An 18097-nucleotide genomic window follows, 5' to 3' on the forward strand; every position below is an offset into this window, starting at 1 on the left:
CACAGAGCAAAATAGAGAAGAATGGACAGAGAATTCCCCTATGTTCCCCGCCTCTACACATCCATAGTCTCTCCCATTATCAACATTCTGCACCAGAGTGTTGCATCTTTTACAATCCTTGAACCTACACTGTCATGTCATTACAACCCATTATCATTCCTAGTTATGGTTGATTCTTGGTGTTGTGCGTCTTATGGGTTTGACAAATGTATGAGGATATGTATCCACCATTGTAGTACCATTCCCTGCCCAACAGTTCTTTCTGTTCCTTTCCCTCTACTCCTTAATTCCTGACAACCACTAATCTTTTCAACATTTCTATAATTTTGCTTTTTCTAGAAGGTCATATAGTTGGAATCACAGTCTGAGCCTCTTCAGATTGATTGTGAACTTCTTTCACCAATAATGTGCATTTAATTTTCCCCAATGTCTTTTCATGAGGATACTTGGGATAACTCTTTCTTCCTTCCTTCCTCTTCTGTTTTTGAATTAATACTTAAGGAACATGTAAGGTTTTGTGAAACTCCCAAGTAAATATGGGCATATAAATGGTTGGAAAGGAACTCTTTGTGTGTGTTTTAGAGAGGAAGATTCACATTTCAGGGATGTGGATCCATTTGCCATTTCCTACTGCTCATTTCTTTTAAATAGCACTGAATAACACTACATTTTCTGAATGTTCCAAATTTATCCATTCACCTACTAAGAGACATCATGCTTGCTTCCAAGTTTTGAAAAGTATGAGTAAAGCTGTTATAAACATCCCTTTGCAGGTTTTTATGTGAACCTAAATTTTCAACTCCTTTGAGTAAATACCAAGGAGCACAGTTGTATAGCAGGAGGATGTTTAGATTTGTAGAAAACTGTCAAGCTGTCTTCCAGAGCGACTATGCCACTCTGCATTCCCACCAACAGTAAATGAGTTTCTGTTTTCCACATCCTCACCAGCATTTGGTGGTGCCCATGCTTTGGATTTTGGCCACTCTGATAGGTGTGTGGTGTTCTTTTGTAGTTTTAAGCTACATGTCCCTGATTATGTTTGTGTGCTTATTTACCATTTGTATATCTTCTTTGGTGAAATGTCTGTTAAGGTCATTGATACTTTGGATAAGTTGTATTTTCATTTTCATTTAGTTAAAAAGATTTAAAAATTTCCCTTCAAATATCTTCTTTGGCCTATGTGTTATTTAGAAGTGTGTTATTTAATTTATTAATCCGTTAATAATTGAATCTTACAATAATTTCGTTTTCATCTCTCTTCTGTTATTATTACTTTAAAACCATTGTGTTCTTTTTTTTAATTTTAATTTTTTAGTTGTTGATAGACCTGTGTTCCAGAGTAGACATTGTATGATTTTTTATCTTTTAAATTTATTATGGACCAGATGTGATCTATCTTAGTGAATGTGAGCTTAAAGAGAATGTACCCTGCTGTTGCTGGATGGAATAGTCTACAACTGTACATAATATTCAATTGATTGAGGTGCTATCATTCAACAATGTCTTTACTATTCTTCTACCAGCTGCATCTGTCAATTTCTAATAGAATGGCATCAAAGTTTCCAACTATTAAGAGTAGATTCATTTATTTAGACTCACAGTTCTGTCAGTTTTGGCCTCACATATTTTGAGGCTCTGTTTGTAGACACATACACATTGAGAATTGTTTTGTCTTTTTGAATGATCCACCCTTTTATCATTATGGAATTCCCCTCTTTATTCTTGATCACTTTCCTTGGTCTGAAGTCTGTTTTGTCTGAAATTAACTGCAAGTATCCTCTAATAGCAAAACAATCCTAAAAGCACCTGACTTATAGAGGAGCAAAAATAATTATGTCTACTTCTCAAAAACCATGTGTTATGTTTTGGGTATGAGATGTCCCCCAAAAGCTCACATATGAGACAATGCAAGAAATTTCAGAGGAGAAATGATTGAATTGAGAGGGTCTTAAGCCAATCAGTGAATTAATCCCTCATGGGATTAATTGAGTGGTAACTAGAGGCAGGCGGGGTGTGCCTGGAGGAAGTGGTTAATTGGCAGTGTAGCTATGGGGTATATATTTTGCATCTGGAGCTGGGGTGTCTTTCTCTGCTTTTTGATCACCATGATGTGAGCTACTTTCTTCCACCACCTTGTAAAGAAGAACAAAAAGAGACAGAAGCAGGCAAGTGCAGGGACAAAGTAAAAGGGCTGCTCATCTGAGCTACCCAGCTTCATTTATATCCATAGGTTACATTAGGTCATCATTAGTACATATTGCACATTGTATAAAGTTACTGTTATGTGGGCAGGTTTAGGTGCAGTGACACATTGGTATTGTTTAAGTGAATTCCTTTATTTCCAGAAGCTGAGTATCTGAGATTAAGGTTGAGGCTGATAAGACTCTAGCACAGAGCCTCCTCATGAAGGACATTACCATAGCAGCTAGGCATTGAGCATGTACTAGTTTCAGGGAGAAACTGTAAAATATTCCAAGTGTGGAAAACAGGGTGCCTGTTACTCTCTGGAAGTTTGCTCACCAGAGGAACACTGCCTTGTACATTTCCACAGAATCTTTACACACCCTCTGTCTTCATGATGTTCAGCCTCACCTTGAGCCCCGAGGAATGGAGCTGGCCATCTCTGGACTAAGACCTCTGAAACCATGAGCCTGCAAATAAACTTTTCCTCCCCTAAAGTTGTTTGGTCAGATTCTTTAGTCACAGCAGTGGAAAAGCTGACTAAGATGCTATTCCAGCAAGTGAAGAGGAGAAATTAAAAAAATAAAAACAAGAAGTACTTTTGAAACTCATAGCCTTGAGGTAAGGAATTAGAGACTGGCAGGAGCTCACATTTCAACTACAGAAAATTGCTGGGAGCCATTAGCCAAGTAGGTATGACAATTTCCTTGCCAGCGTACCCCATGTTGCTTAGTGGAAGGACTCGTGGAAATAGGACATTTTGCAGTGACATTGCATGTAGGTGACCTTGCTCAAGAACCAAGGCGGATCCGGGTTTAGGGTGTTCCCGGTTTAGGATGATCCGAGTTTAGGGCGTTCCCAGTTTAGGACTATCCGGGTTTAGGGTGGTTCCAGGTTTAAGATTATTCCTGCTGGGAATAGGGCGCATCCTGCTGCCTGAGTTCCCCTTGAGTTCTCACGGGATTCAGACAGTATTTTTTGGGAGATAGAAGCCCAGTGGATGTGGATTTGGGGAGAGAACGTGGATTTCCCCAGAACGTGATTGTAGACGGCTGGTGTGAGTTCGGGAATAAAGAGTTGCTCTTTGAATCTACAAGCTGTGTGGTGGCTCGTGATTTTTGTGCCCAGCCAGACTGCGGCAGAAAATGGATAAGATTTGGGCATGTTAGTATAGGAAAGTGAAAGAGATTTCTTTTTTTTTTTCATTGCTTGCTTTTCTTTTTTTTTCTTTTTTTTATTGGTTGTTCAAAACATTACAAAGCTCATGACATATCATCTTTCATACATTTGATTCAAGTGAGTTATGAATTACCATTTTTACCCCAAATACAAATTGCAGAATCACATCAGTTACACATTCACAATTTTTACATAATGCCATATTAGTGACTGTTGTATTTTGCTGCCTTTCCTATTCCCTACTATCCCCCCTCCCCTCCCCTCTCATCTTCCCTCTCTACCTCATCTGCTGTTGTTTAATTCTCTCCCTTGTTTCCCCCCCCCCTTTCCCCTCACAACCTCTTATATGTAATTTTGTGTAACATTGAGGGTCTCCTACCATTTCCATATGCTTTCCCTTCTCTCTCCCTTTCTCTCCCCCCACTCGTCTCTGTTTAATGTTAATCTTTTCCTCATGCTCTTCCTCCCTGTTCTGTTCTTAGTTGTTCTCTTTATATCAAAGAAGATATTTGGCATTTGTTTTTTAAGGATTGGCTAGCTTCGCTTAGCATAATCTGTTCTAATGCCATCCATTTCCCTGCAAATTCTATGATTTTGTCATTTTTTAGTGCTGCGTAATACTCCATTGTGTATAGATGCCACATTTTTTTTTATCCATTCATCTATTGAAGGGCATCTAGGTTGGTTCCACAGTCTAGCTATTGTGAATTGTGCCGCTATGATCATTGATGTGGCAGTATCCCTATAGTACGCTCTTTTAAGATCCTCAGGGAATAGTCTGAGAAGGGCGATAGCTGGGTCAAATGGTGGATCCATTCCCAGCTTTCCCAGGAATCTCCATACCGCTTTCCAAATTGGCCTCACCAATTTTCAGTCCCACCAGCAGTGTACAAGTGTATCCTTTCCCCCACATCCTCGCCAACACTTATTGTTGTTTGACTTCATAATGGCTGCCAATCTTACTGGAGTGAGATGGTATCTTAGGGTGGTTTTGATTTGCATTTCTCTGACTGCTAGAGATGGTGAGCATTTTTTCATGTGCTTGTTGATTGATTGTATGTCCTCCTCTGTGAAGTGTCTGTTCAGGTCCTTGGCCCATTTGTTGATTGGGTTATTTGTTATCTTATTGTTTAATTTTTTGAGTTCTTTGTATATTCTGGGTATTAGGGCTCTATCTGAAGTGTGAGGGGTAAAAATTTGTTCCCATGATGTAGGCTCTCTATTTACCTCTCTTATTGTTTCTCTTGCTGAGAAAAAACTTTTTAGTTTAAGTAAGTCCCATTTGTTTATTCTTGTTATTAACTCTTGGGCTATGGGCGTCCTATTAAGGAATTTGGAGCCCGACCCCACAGTATGTAGATTGTAGCCAACTTTTTCTTCTATCAGACACAGTGTCTCTGATTTGATATCTAGGTCCTTGATCCATTTTGAGTTAACTTTTGTGCATGGCGAGAGAAAGGGATTCAGTTTCATTTTGTTGCATATGGATTTCCAATTTTCCCAGCACCATTTGTTGAAGATGCTATCCTTCCTCCATTGCATGCTTTTAGCCCCTTTATCAAATATAAGAAAGTTGCACTTTTGTGGGTTGGTTTCTGTGTCCTCTATTCTGTACCATTGGGCCACCTGCCTGTTTTGGTACCAGTACCACGCTGTTTTTGTTACTATTGCTTTGTAGTACAGTTTGAACTCTGCTATCGCTATACCTCCAGATTCACACTTCCTGCTTAGAATTGCTTTTGCTATTCTGGGTCTTTTGTTTTTCCATATGAATTTCATGATTGCTTTATCTATTTCTACAAGAAATGCCGTTGGGATTTTGATTGGTATCGCATTAAACCTGTAGAGAACTTTGGGTAATATCGCCATTTTGATGATGTTAGTTCTGCCTATCCATGAACAGGGTACATTTTTCCATCTTCTAAGATCTTCTTCTCTCTCTCTCTTTAGGGTTCTGTAGTTTTCATTGTATAAATCTTTCACCTCTTTTGTTAGGTTGATTCCCAAGTATCTTATTTTCTTTGAGGATATTGTGAATGGAGTGGTTTTCCTCATTTCCATTTCAGAAGTTTTGTTGCTGATATACAGGAATGCCTTTGATTTATGCGTGTTGATTTTATATCCTGCCACTTTGCTGAATTCATTTATTAACTCTAGCAGTTTCTTTGTAGACCCTTTTGGGTCTGTTAAATATATTATCATGTCACCCGCAAATAGCAATAATTTAAGTTCTTCTTTTCCTATTTTTATGCCTTTAATTTCTTTTGTCTGTCTAATTGCTCTGGCTAGTATTTCAAGAACTAAATTGAATAGAAGTGGTGATAGAGGGCATCCCTGTCTTGTTCCAGATTTTAGAGGAAATGCCTTCAGTTTTTCTCCATTTAGGATGATGCTAGCCTGAAGTTTAGCATACATAGCTTTTACCATGTTGAGGTAAGTTCCTGTTATCCCTAGTTTTTCTAGTGTTTTGAACATAAAGGGATGCTGTACTTTGTCGAATGCTTTTTCTGCATCTATCGAGATGATCATATGATTCTTGTCTTTAAGTCTATTGATGTGGTGGATTACATTTATTGATTTCCGTATATTGAACCAGCCTTGCATCCCAGGGATGAATCCTACTTGATCATGATGCACAATTTTTTTGATATGCTTTTGTATTCGATTCGCCAGGATTTTACTGAGAATTTTTGCATCCAAGTTCATTAGAGATATTGGTCTGTAGTTTTCTTTCTTTGAAGTGTCTTTGTCTGGTTTCAGGATCAGGGTGATGTTGGCCTCATAGAATGAATTTGGAAGAACTCCTTCTTTTTCTATTTCTTGAAATAGCTTGAAAAGTATTGGTATTAATTCTTCTTTAAAGGTTTTGTAGAACTCCGCTGTATACCCATCCGGTCCAGGGCTTTTTTTGGTTGGTAGTCTTTTGATGGCTTCTTCTATTTCTTCTTTTGTTATTGGTCTGTTTAAATTGTGTGTGTCTTCCTGACTCAATCTGGGTAGATCGTATGACTTAAGAAATTTATCGATATCTTCTATTTTATTGGAATATAGGGTTTCAAAATACTTTCTAATTATCTTCTGTATTTCTGTAGTGTCTGTTGTGATATTGCCTTTTTCATCCCGTATGTTAGTAATTTGAGTTCTCTATCTTCTTCTCTTCGTTAGCATGGCTAAGGGCCTGTCAATCTTATTTATTTTTTCAAAGAACCAACTTTTAGTTTTTTCAATTTTTTCAATGGTTTTTTTTGTTTCAATTTCGTTGATTTCTGCTCTAATTTTAATTATTTCTTGTCTTCTACTACATTTGCTGTTGTTTTGCTCTTCCTTTTCTAGGTTTTTGAGGTGTAGTGTGAGTTCATTTATTTGTTGGTTTTTTCTTTTTTTGAGGAAAGAACTCCAAGAAATGAATTTCCCTCTTAAAACTGCTTTCATTGTGTCCCATAGATTCCGGTATGTTGTGTCTGTATTGTCATTTGTCTCTAAGAATTTTTTTTATCTCCTCCTTTATGTCTTCTGTAACCCATTGATCATTCAGTAACATATTGTTCATTTTCCATGTGATGTATGATTTTTCCTTCCTTCTTTTATCATTGATTTCCAGTTTCATTCCATTATGATCAGATATGGTGCATGGTATTATCTCCACACCTTTATATTTACTGAGAGTCGCCCTATGGCATAATATATGGTCTATCTTTGAGTAGGATCCATGTGCTGCTGAGAAGAATGTGTATCCACTTGATGATGGTTGATATATTCTATATATGTCGGTTAAGTCTAGGTTATTGATTGCGTTATTGAGTTTTATAGTTTCTTTGTTCAGCTTTTGTCTAGAGGATCTGTCCAATGGCGAGAGCGGTGTGTTGAAGTCCCCCATAATTATTGTGTTGTGGTCTATTTGACTCTTGAGGAGAGTTTGTTTTATGAACGTTGCAGCACCATTGTTTGGTGCATACAAATTGATAATTGTTATGTCTTGATGGTGGATGGTTCCTTTTAACAGTATATAGTGTCCTTGTTTATCCCTTTTGATTAACTTAGGTTTGAAGTTGATTTTATTCGATATGAGTATGGCCACTCCTGCTTGCTTCCGAGGGCCATGTGAGTGGTATGATTTTTCCCAACCTTTCACCTTCAGCCTGTGTATGTCTTTTCCTATCATATGAGTCTCCTGAAGGCAGCATATTGTTGGATTTGTTTTTTTGATCCAGGTTACTAGCCTATGTCTCTTGATTAGTGAATTTAAGCCATTAACATTTAAGGTTACAATTGAAATATGGTTTGTACTTCCAGCCATGTTTATTTATTTATTTATTTTAGTTTTGCTAGTTTTTCCTCTTTGGTTATTTTTCTCCCCCTTTACTGAGATACCTCCCACTGTTAGTTTTGGGCACTATTTTTCAATTCCTCTTCTTGTAGTATTTTGCTCAAAATGCTTTGCAGTGCTGGTTTTCTGGCTGCGAATTCTTTTAGCTTTTGTTTATCGTGAAAGATTTTAATTTCATTGTCAAATCTGAAGCTTAATTTTGCTGGATACAGTATTCTTGGTTGGAATCCATTATTTTTCAGCATTTGAAACACGTTGTTCCAGGATCTTCTCGCTTTCAAAGTCTGTGATGAAAAATCAGTCGTTAACCTAATTGGTTTACCCCTGAATGTAATCTGCCTCCTTTCTCTTGTAGCTTTTAATATTCTCTCCTTGTTCTGTATGTTAGCTATCTTCATAATTATATGTTTTGGAGTTGGTCTATTATGGTTTTGGATGTTTGGGGTCCTGTAGGCTTCCAGGATTTGGCAATCCATCCCATCTTTCATCTCTGGGAAGTTTTCTAGGATTATTTCATTTAATAAGTTGTCCATTCCTTTGGTTTGATCCTCTGTGCCTTCTTCTATCCCAATGACTCTCAGATTTGGTTTTTTTATGAGATCCCATATCTCTTGGATAGATTGCTCATGAGATTTAAGCATCTTTTCTGTGTTGACTATATTCTTTTCAAGTTGATAAACTTTGTCTTCATTATCTGATGCTCTGACTTCTACTTGATCTAGTCTATTTGTAATATTCTCATTAGAGTTTTTAATCTGGTTTATGGTTTCTTGCATTTCTAGGATTACTGTTTGGTTTTTTTTTTTAAATCTCTATCTCCTGGTAAAGCTCGGTCTTTGCAGTTTGAATTTGTTTGTTTAGTTCGTTTTCAAAATATACTTTCAATGCTTGGACTTGCTGTCTCATGTCTTCTCTAATATTCCGTTCCATCTGAGTTAGGTATGCCTTGATTTCTTTCCCTGTCCATGTTTCTGATGCTTCTAGGTCCTCCTGTAGATTTAAATTGTCCTGCATTGTTTGTAGTCCTTTTTTCCCTTGTTTTTTCATGTTGTTCACGTTACTTTCCAGCTCTGTTTGACTGCTTTGTAACTGCTTTCTCCTATACACTTGTTTTGGCTTTGTATATCTCTGTTGTCTCTCCTTTGTGGTGGGAGATTATGTCTAGAAATGTTGGGTGTTAGAGTCTGTAAACAAGTCAGGATGGCGCCTAGCAAATGTTAGAGTCTATAAACAAGTCTGGATGGCGCCTGGCAAAATGCCAGAGGGAGTGGTTTGTGAAGTGGAGCCAGCGAGCCATTAAGTGTGGAGATTCCTTATTGGTTGACTGATGTATCTAGTTTATGCTAATTAGATAAGCTGTGTGGAATGTATAAATACTGCTCCTGTCCTGCAATAAACGGCTTCCACTCCTGCTGTATCAATCTACACAAGTTGTTCGTCACCCCCCGGTTATTCTGCTGCAGCTGGACTGCGGCAGATGGTGGCCCATTACGGGGAGCCCCGGGATACTCGGGGGTAAGTGACGAAAAAAAAAAAGCTGCCCATCCATAGATAGGACGGGAGCAATCTGCTCGTCCCTAGGCAGATAGGGCGAGAGGAAAAATGGCCATTTCGAGAAAATGGAGAAGATCGATACAGTATGTTTGTGTCTTGTTTTGTCTCAGTGTATTGTATTGTCTTTGTGATGAAAATATGGAAGGGGTGAGAAGTAAATTACTAAGGGAAGAAGACACCCCAGTGGAACCAAGAATAGTTAGGGCATGTGTTGATGGAAGCCTGGGAACTCTAGTCAGAAAGAAGAAAATTCAGAGGAGTAAGGATTATCAGGAAAAAAGTTGCAGCAAAAGGCTATTACTGAATACTTTTCGTTACCGGAGGGTGCGTGAAGCGGAGAGGCGGCTGCCAAGTGTGCAAGCCGGTCACAGCGCAGCAAGGATTTTCCAAGAGGCGGCGGCAACTGGCCCTTCCCCGCCTCCTGGCCGGGGAGCTGGCTCTTCCACTGCCACGAGCCCAAATCTAGACCTGACCTGGAGGCACAGTCTCGCAGGCTCTTGCTCCCTGTGTCTGGAAGCAGTTTGAGACCAGGACTCTCCCCAGGGCCATCTGGGGCTGCCCAGGACACCACAGCCAGCAGAAGACGCTACTGGTGTCCCTGATGTTTGGTCATTTTCAATGCCAATAACTAAGCTACAATGGTTCTCCCACATGTGGAAGCTGATGAGTAATGAGCACTATTAATGCTTATTTCAAATGCAAAAAAAACCTTGAGATAATGTACTAAATTGTTCAGAAGGTTGTTTTCTTAGTAGAATGCTACAGGATTTTCTTTAGCCATCCAGAGTTCCTGCCTTCGTCCCAGTGCCGGTAAAGACCAAGGTGGAAAAATTTCCAGTGTTGCTGAAAACCGGATGAGACTTTGGATCAAGCTAGCTGCCTGCAGAACTTACCTGGACTATGATTTACCTGGACTGTGAGTTAATCTATTGAGACACTGCTTTACCTGGACTGAGACAACAAACTGTAATCTACAACAGATTGTAACTCGGTATCTTTGCAAACCGTGTCATTGCTGGTATAATTTTTCCAAGGGCTTCTTGCATGGAGCCATCAATTGGCTTGGTATTGTAACATTTGTATCCTCCCTTTCTGCTTGTAGCAGATTATTTATGGTGTTTGTGTAAAAACCACTATGGTCGTTATTTAAATTAAACAAAAGGGGGAAATGTTAGAGTCTGTAAACAAGTCAGGATGGCGCCTAGCGAATGTTAGAGTCTGTAAACAAGTCTGGATGGCGCCTGGCAAAATGCCAGAGGGAGTGGTTTGTGAGGTGGAGCCAGCGAGCCATTAAGTGTGGAGATTTCTTATTGGTTGACTGATGTATCTAGTGTATGTTAATTAGATAAGCTGTGTGAAATGTATAAATATCGCTCCTGTCCTACAATAAACAGCTCCTACTCCTGCTGTATCAGTCTACACAAGTTGTTCGTCACCCCACCCCCACCCCCCGGTTATTTTGCTGCAGCCGGACTGCGGCAGTTGGGCTTTATTGTACTTTAAAGCTGATTCATTCAATTCATAAAAGGCTTCTGGATCCTGTATGCATATAGTGATTTGTTGTTTGTTCTTAGGACTATATGTTTAGGTTAGGTGCTATGATGGTACGAGGGTTAGTATGTCTTGGCTACTTTAGAAGATTGCTCTACTGAAGGTGGATACTAACAGGCAATTGGATCAAGGTGTTGGTAGTAGCTAGGTCTTTAGGAGCCCTATAGACAGCCTCGAGACATTCACCTATTTGCATTTAGACAATTACATGTAATGGAAGACGTAATGCTTGGGATGAAAGTTGGGGGGTAGGGGAATGAAGGTGCTCTTAAAAAGAAAGAAGAAGAGAGACATAGATTAAAGGAGAATGAAAAGAACAATAAAACTTGAAACGGGAAAGAAAGAGAGAAGGAAAAGTGGAGAAAGGAACAGAGAGAGTAGAAGAAAAAAGAAAAAAAAATATTGAAGTCTTAGAGATCCATTTTCTTCTCTTCCAGTAGGCGGAGCTGTGCCCTCCGAGTGGAGCTTCTATTCTCTACCTGCCCCTAGCAATTCCTGTAAGGCGTCTCCTGGTAGTCTCTCGGACTTGTCAGTCCAGAGCCGTTTCACTTCTCCGGCCCTTACCCCCCTTCCTCCTGTCAGCCAGCCAGCCAGGTCTTGTTCACCAGAAGCGGTTCCCCAGAGATCTAGTTACACTTGCAGCCCCACCGTGTGTCCCATTTAAGCCCCAGTGCTGTGGTAAACTGGTGGCTAAGACCTTGGGAGTCACCGCTGGTGATATGGGGGGTTGGGGTCGGGGATCCCCTCTGCTACCCTACAGACACGACCCCTGAGAGGTCCATGAAGTTTGTGGCTGCTTGTATCTGGATGGGGAGGGAGTCACACACCTGCTGAAGTGGATTCTGCTGGGAAGGAATTCCATCGGCGACCTCCGATGACGTCACCTCTCTGCTATGGCGGGCCCCAGGCTCCTTGCTGGAGTGTCCCAAGGGAGGGGTGGGACTGGTCCGTCCCAGGTTGGCTTCAGCTCCCAGCTCGCTATTTCATGAAGGCTTCTTCCTGCCAAGCTGCGTCTCGGAGGTTAGCGGGACCCAGTCACATTTGCTGCTGGCGGACGGGCTGGCAGCCGTGCCCCGGTGCACAGACTGTGGCTGGAACTGGACCTCTGCGTCTCCTGGCAGGGATTCGCTCGTCTGGGACAATCTGTCGCTTAATGGAGTATTACTCTGCATTAAAAAATGACAAAAGCATAGAATTTACAGGGAAATGGATGGCATTAGAGCAGATTATGCTAAGTGAAGCTAGCCAATCCCTAAAAAACAAATGCCAAATGTCTTCTTTGATATAAGGAGAGTAACTAAGAACAGAGTAGGGTCGAAGAGCATGAGAAGAAGATTAACATTAAACAGAGATGAGAGGTGGGAGGGAAAGGGAGAGAGAAGGGAAATTGCATGGAAATGGAAGGAGACCCTCAAAGTTATACAAAAGTACATACAAGAGGAAGTGAGGGGAAAGGGAAAAATAATACAAGGGGGACAAATGAATGTCAGTAGAGGGGGCAGAGAGAGAAGAGGGGAGGGGAGGGGAGGGGAGGGGGGATAGTAGAGGATAGGAAAGGCAGCAGAACACAACAGACACTAGTATGGCAATATGTAAATCAATGGATGTGTAACTGATGTGATTCTGCAATCTGTATATGGGGTAAAAATGGGAGCGCATAACCCACTTGAATCAAAGTGTGAAATATGATATATCAAGAACTATGTAATGTTTTGAACAGCCAACAATAAAAAATTAAAAAAAAAAATCCTAGTAGCTCCCGGCCTGTCTCTCTTCAGTGGAATTTTGCTAGGAGATCTCCGTTGGTAGAATCTAAGCGTTATCTATGCGTCTTTATGACCCCATCACTGGGGGGGGGGGTATTGAAAACGCTGCCTCTCCGCCCGCCGCCATGTTGGATGGGAAAGAGATTTCAAACTAAACAGATAACCAAAGGCATGGAGAAGAAGTTGAGATTAAGGAGAAATTCTTCATTTTGGCTGATGGATCAGGAAGGGATGCAAAACTGTACCTGATTAGAAGTCTAGAGCCAGATTTTAGTGATTCTTCTGTGAGGGAAGGTACAAGTTTGAGATTTATCCTATAGATTGTTACAGAGGAATGGTAAATTTGTTGAAGAATTCTGAAGATGAAGAGTAACATTATTCTACCTTTAAATATAAATCCATCATCAATGTATGCATTAAATAATAAATTGTGCCTATTTTTTTAAAAAAGACAGCCTTTTAGCCACTTGTATTAGTCTTGTAAGTGGAAACCTATTAAATTTTCCACTTAGTGATGCTCCTCCCTAGGAACTGACCTAGCTGACCCACAAGATCACCAGACTGAATTCTGACACGAAAGATTATTACTTCATGGCATTATGTCTCTGGTCACAGAAACTGACCTAAGTTTGACTGACCCTTGTCTGTCCAGGGCCAGAGTCCCATCCTTAGAATTTGATTGGGTCTAAGAGGTTCCACCTGAATAGAAATGCAAACCTGGGAGCTGACCAGTTGTCACATCTCCTGTTATATCTGAACAGTGTAGCAGAACAATCTGTGCAAAGAAAAACAAAAAATTAAGTGAGTACTCAGAAAGGAAAAAGAAAGATGGAGAGAAGACTCTTCCCATCCCTCTGCCCATCTGAAGGCAGCTATATTCCTGTCTGGGGTGTCTGTGAGACCCCCATGGCCTTATAACACCCTTTCACATAGCTCCAGATCACCTGCACCAACTTATGGAATCACTGACTACTTCATAGAATCCCTTGTCTATGTCCAATAATTTTGTAAGTATACAAGCATTATATGTAAAAAATAATAATAATTAGGAGTTGATTCTGTTTGGATTTTTATTAAATTTAAATGATGATATATATATGAGCTCAGCCATTTTTCTCAGGGTATCCAAAAGGAAATATGTTATAATGCTGGGGGATTATTTGCCACATGATAAAAGGAGACAATGTTAGAGGTAAAGCCCTGACGGAAGATTTACAGGTTTACGTTGGGTTCTTTGAAGCATAATTTATAATGGCTAAATTAATATCAGTGATTATTTTTAATAAGAACTTTTTCTTATCTTGTAAAATGGAGTTTCTCAAAAAGCTAGGATGAAATAAAATTTTTTATTCAATAATCCCATGGGTACCTCTTTGAATCCTCATCAGTAGTTTGGATTATTTTGTCGGAGATTAGAACTACTAGCAGAGGAGTGGGGAATGTCTGTGAAAAAAAAAGTCAAAGAAAATGTGGTAAAAAAATGAAAGAAAGAAAGGAATAATGATCAGAAAATCAGCATTCTATTTCAGAATCTAATATAAAAATAGTGTAATGGTGAAAACTCTATAACTCATAAAGCTAGTTTATAAGACAAATTAATTCTCGCCACCATAATAATATAGGACAGACCCTCTAGTAATTTCAACATTAAAACTATCATATGCAAGTTTACAACAAAATGAGGCAAATATCATATATATGTCCATATATATGATAAATCTATATGTATAGTCATACATATGAAACATACAAACTATATATACATATGTACATACATACACATATTTATGTTCATTTTGTCATTTGCTTATTCTTCTACATTAAGCACCCATAGAGTATACCCTTTCAGTATACTAAAAGTGTAGAAATACAATGCCAAATAGAATAAATATGATTCTTACCTTTGTGGAGTTTACAGTTAAGTGTTAAAGCAAAATATAATTATGGAGCTGGGGTTGTGGCTCAGTGGTAGAGTGCTTTCCTAGCATGTGCGAGGCACTGTGTTTGATTCTCAGCACCACATGTAAATAAATAAACAAAACAAAGGCCTATTAATGTCTAAAAATATTTAAAACATAATTATAACAATGAAGAATGATATGTGGTATGAGTATCGAGGAATATAATATGATGTGGAAAAACATGCTTTTGATACAACATAAATTGAGAGACAAAGAAAGGAGAGATGTAAAATGTGTGGGTAGAATATGGGTGAGGGAGGCAGATCATAGAAGGTCTTTAAGATGGGAATTTACAGAATAAAACCAGCATCTAGTGTGAATGCTCCAAGAAAGGAAAGAACTAAGAGAAGACCCAAGTGACTCAAATTTACTAAGATGAGGCAGCATAAGACACATCTGAAGTGAAAGATGGGGTGTCAAGACATGCATGATTTGATAGGCTATCAAGGGAAACCTCCAAGATCTTACCATTCACTCAGACAATTCCTCTGGCTTTATACTTTCTTGACTCTAAACCTCTGATGATTTCAGGTATCTTATACCCACTACCTCTTAAACTTACAGTTCATCTGTTGAAGCACCCCACAGCCCAAGAAAAATGTTTTGACTTGAACAAGCTGTCAATCAATTAACCCCCCAAATTTATTCACCATCCCTTGGTCCCCTTTTACCACACTCTTCTTGCACAGTTTTGATTGGTTCATCAAAATCTCTCCTGTACATTTGCTTATATTATTCATCTTGATTTCTCTCCAACATACAAATGCCTCAACTTTGGATGAACTCAGCATCTATTCTTATTGGTAGCTGTACATTGCTGGGAAAAAAATCTACAAGGCAGGATTGACTGCTTTCACTATGAACTAGTGGTTACAAACCTTAAATTGGCATTTAACATTGTCTAAAGGTTTTTAAGTTTTCATAAGACTACCATATCTTGTCTTTGGTTTACTAAAACATCATATCTTTTCCAGCCATGCTCTAGATTCATGTGATAATTCTCCCTTTAATTCACTAAGAAAACTACAGCCACCATGAACTACACAAACATACCTGCATCCTCACCAATCATCTTTTCCCCATTAAGACATGTACATTGCTCCTCTTACGGAATTCATTCTGTGCATACCTTGTAAATAAACAAAAAGGAAACATTACTGTGAAAAAACAAAGGGGGCCCCCAAATTAAAAATAATCCATGATCCTCCAGAAAGGATTTAGAACAAATCCCATAGATTAAACAAAAGAAGGCAGAAAAGCTACAAAAATTAATTTCTTTCATTTTTTTAAATGAACACCATTGAACAGAATGCATGTGTAATACATGCAACTATACTTAATGGATGCACAGCTGAAATTTTTGTTGTGTTTCCATGCAAAGAAAGCAATTTTGGATAATTTGCACCTGTATCCTAATCTTAGCCCTTATTGGATACACATAACTTCTGATATTTAAGTAGATGCACACACTATGAGCCAATAACATGCGAGATACTTTTCTAGACATGATGAATTTGGCAATGATGAGCACAAAATAACTCATAGAGCTTGTATTCTAGTGGGGGGAGGGGGACACAGAAAATAAGCAAGAAAACAAACAAAAACACTACCTCAATAAAAAAATAGAGCAAGGTGGGGGTAGGGAGTACTGTTGGGTAGGAAGGACTTGGTGGAAAATAACAAGAGAAATAACAACAAAGTCAAATCTTTGCAAAAACAAAGCTTGAGTGTTTCAAAGGGAAGGAGGAAAAGTGAATGACAGACAGCTTTATATTAGATGATCTTTATCATAAAATTTTCCATGAGGAAATATACTACACTAGAATCCTCAGAGACAAAAAGACTTTCTCCTAGCCCAGAGTCAAATTATGAAATGATTGGAGTTAACAAAGAATATAGAAAAACTCTCACTGACTCACCCTATTCACTATATATTTAATAAAAAGTGGGTCTAAAGTTCATCTCTTTTAAAAAAAATTACCAATAACTAGTAAGTAACCATCATGTGACCTATGAACAGATTTCAATATTCTTCCTTTCCCCACTAAAGAGAGGTTATACAATAGAAAATGACAAAATTATACAATGGAAAATGACAAAGGACAGTCAATAAGCATTCATTCAGGAAATAGTTAGCTTGTACTTGACTATATGCTGGGAACTGTGATAGATTTTAGGAACACAGTAGTGAACAAAACAAAGAACTTATATTCTTTTGGGATGTAACAATTAACAGATAAACAAACTCGAGAATTGGCCATCAGGCTTGGGAACACGGAAGTTATCAGTGATTTTGACAAGCACTACTTTATTTGGGATGATGGGAAAGAGGACCAAATTAGATTGTCTTCAAGAGAGAATGGCAGGTGAGAAATCAGAGATAATAACAACTTTGGGGAATTTCATTGTGAAGAAAGCAAGCTAGGGCTGCAAGTGGAAGACACTATTAAGAAAGTACAGTAGTAAAGTTTATGAAAAGTCTAACTATTAAAAATTCAATTCTGATAATTTTTTTTGAAATAATGAATTCTCTTCAAATAATCAATAATGCAATTGAATTACTTCTTCACACCTATAAATCTTGATGATGTTCTAGCCTGTCCAGGGTAACAAAAACTTACCAGAACTGATTTGAAATTACATTATGTTCAAATTTGTGAAAACTTGCTGTTTTTATATTGTTTCAATAAGGGAATGATTTACCTTCATTTTTTTTCAGGGTTTGTTTTTATAATTTTTAAGAAAATGTTAATAGTTGTTTCACATATTCCCTGAATTTTTCTGGGTACCTACATTTGTAGATAATTTATAATTGCTACTTGTACATGGAATTGTTTTTGCATTTTCAGATCTGATTTGCTATTGTAACTATTCACCGAATATCAAGTCCATTATTTAGTTCAATAAATTTTAGTGGAGTGTAACTGGATTATGTTAGGTATGCATATAATTTGTAAATTTAAAAAATTCCTTCATTACTAGTTTTTGTTCTAATTCCTCATACCCTTCCCCAAATAGACGTTATGTCTTTCAAAATCTCATAAAGTGAAGAGTTACTACTGCTTTTTTCCTCTACAAGTGAATTTAAACATCTTTTGAGATACTCTTGATCTATTTCATTTTTCTTGCTAATTTTTTCTATTTATATCCCTTTCCATTTTGTATTGGGTTTTATGTCACTTATCAATTTTCAATAACTTTTTGTACATTACTACATCAAGCATTTATCTGTTATTTTTGTAACCATGATTTTTCCCTATTGGTTTTCTATTGAATTTGTTAATTAAACCTAATTTTAATTTTCTAAGTTGTCAAAAATATCTATATTTCAATGTGTAACTCTTAGGATTACAATCTTCGTTTTGAAGTTTTCTACTGACCTTAGGTTAATGTCTTGGATTTTAGTTAATATTCTGTTTTTATATGTATCATAGCTAATATACTTTATTAAATTCCTTTGGTGACTTCTGGTTCAGTGTTATCCTTGGTTTAATTTCTACAGATGAAATGTGAATTCCTTTATTTCTAATCTTTTTTGTTCATAATAATGAAGGCATTTAAACCCTCCAAGTCCCACT

At 38.1% G+C, this 18097-nt stretch overlaps 1 long non-coding RNA gene across 2 annotated transcripts; it reads right to left on the reverse strand.

The window, feature by feature from the left end:
• Positions 1-3697: 3697 nt before the first annotated feature.
• On the reverse strand, positions 3698-15643 carry LOC114092210 (uncharacterized). 2 transcript variants are annotated; one of them, XR_011703983.1, is made up of 4 exons: positions 14460-15643; positions 13928-14001; positions 13182-13333; positions 3698-11958 (listed from the first exon to the last, which is right to left on the reverse strand). It is a non-coding gene; the product is annotated as an uncharacterized lncRNA (long non-coding RNA). The 2 variants fall into 2 exon arrangements; XR_003582646.2 differs by lacking the exon at positions 3698-11958 and having other exon boundaries at positions 12357-13333.
• Between the last annotated feature and the right edge of the window lie 2454 nt (positions 15644-18097).

The sequence above is a fragment of the Marmota flaviventris genome, chromosome 12, assembly GCF_047511675.1.
Source record: "Marmota flaviventris isolate mMarFla1 chromosome 12, mMarFla1.hap1, whole genome shotgun sequence".
Taxonomy (NCBI): Eukaryota; Metazoa; Chordata; class Mammalia; order Rodentia; family Sciuridae; genus Marmota; species Marmota flaviventris.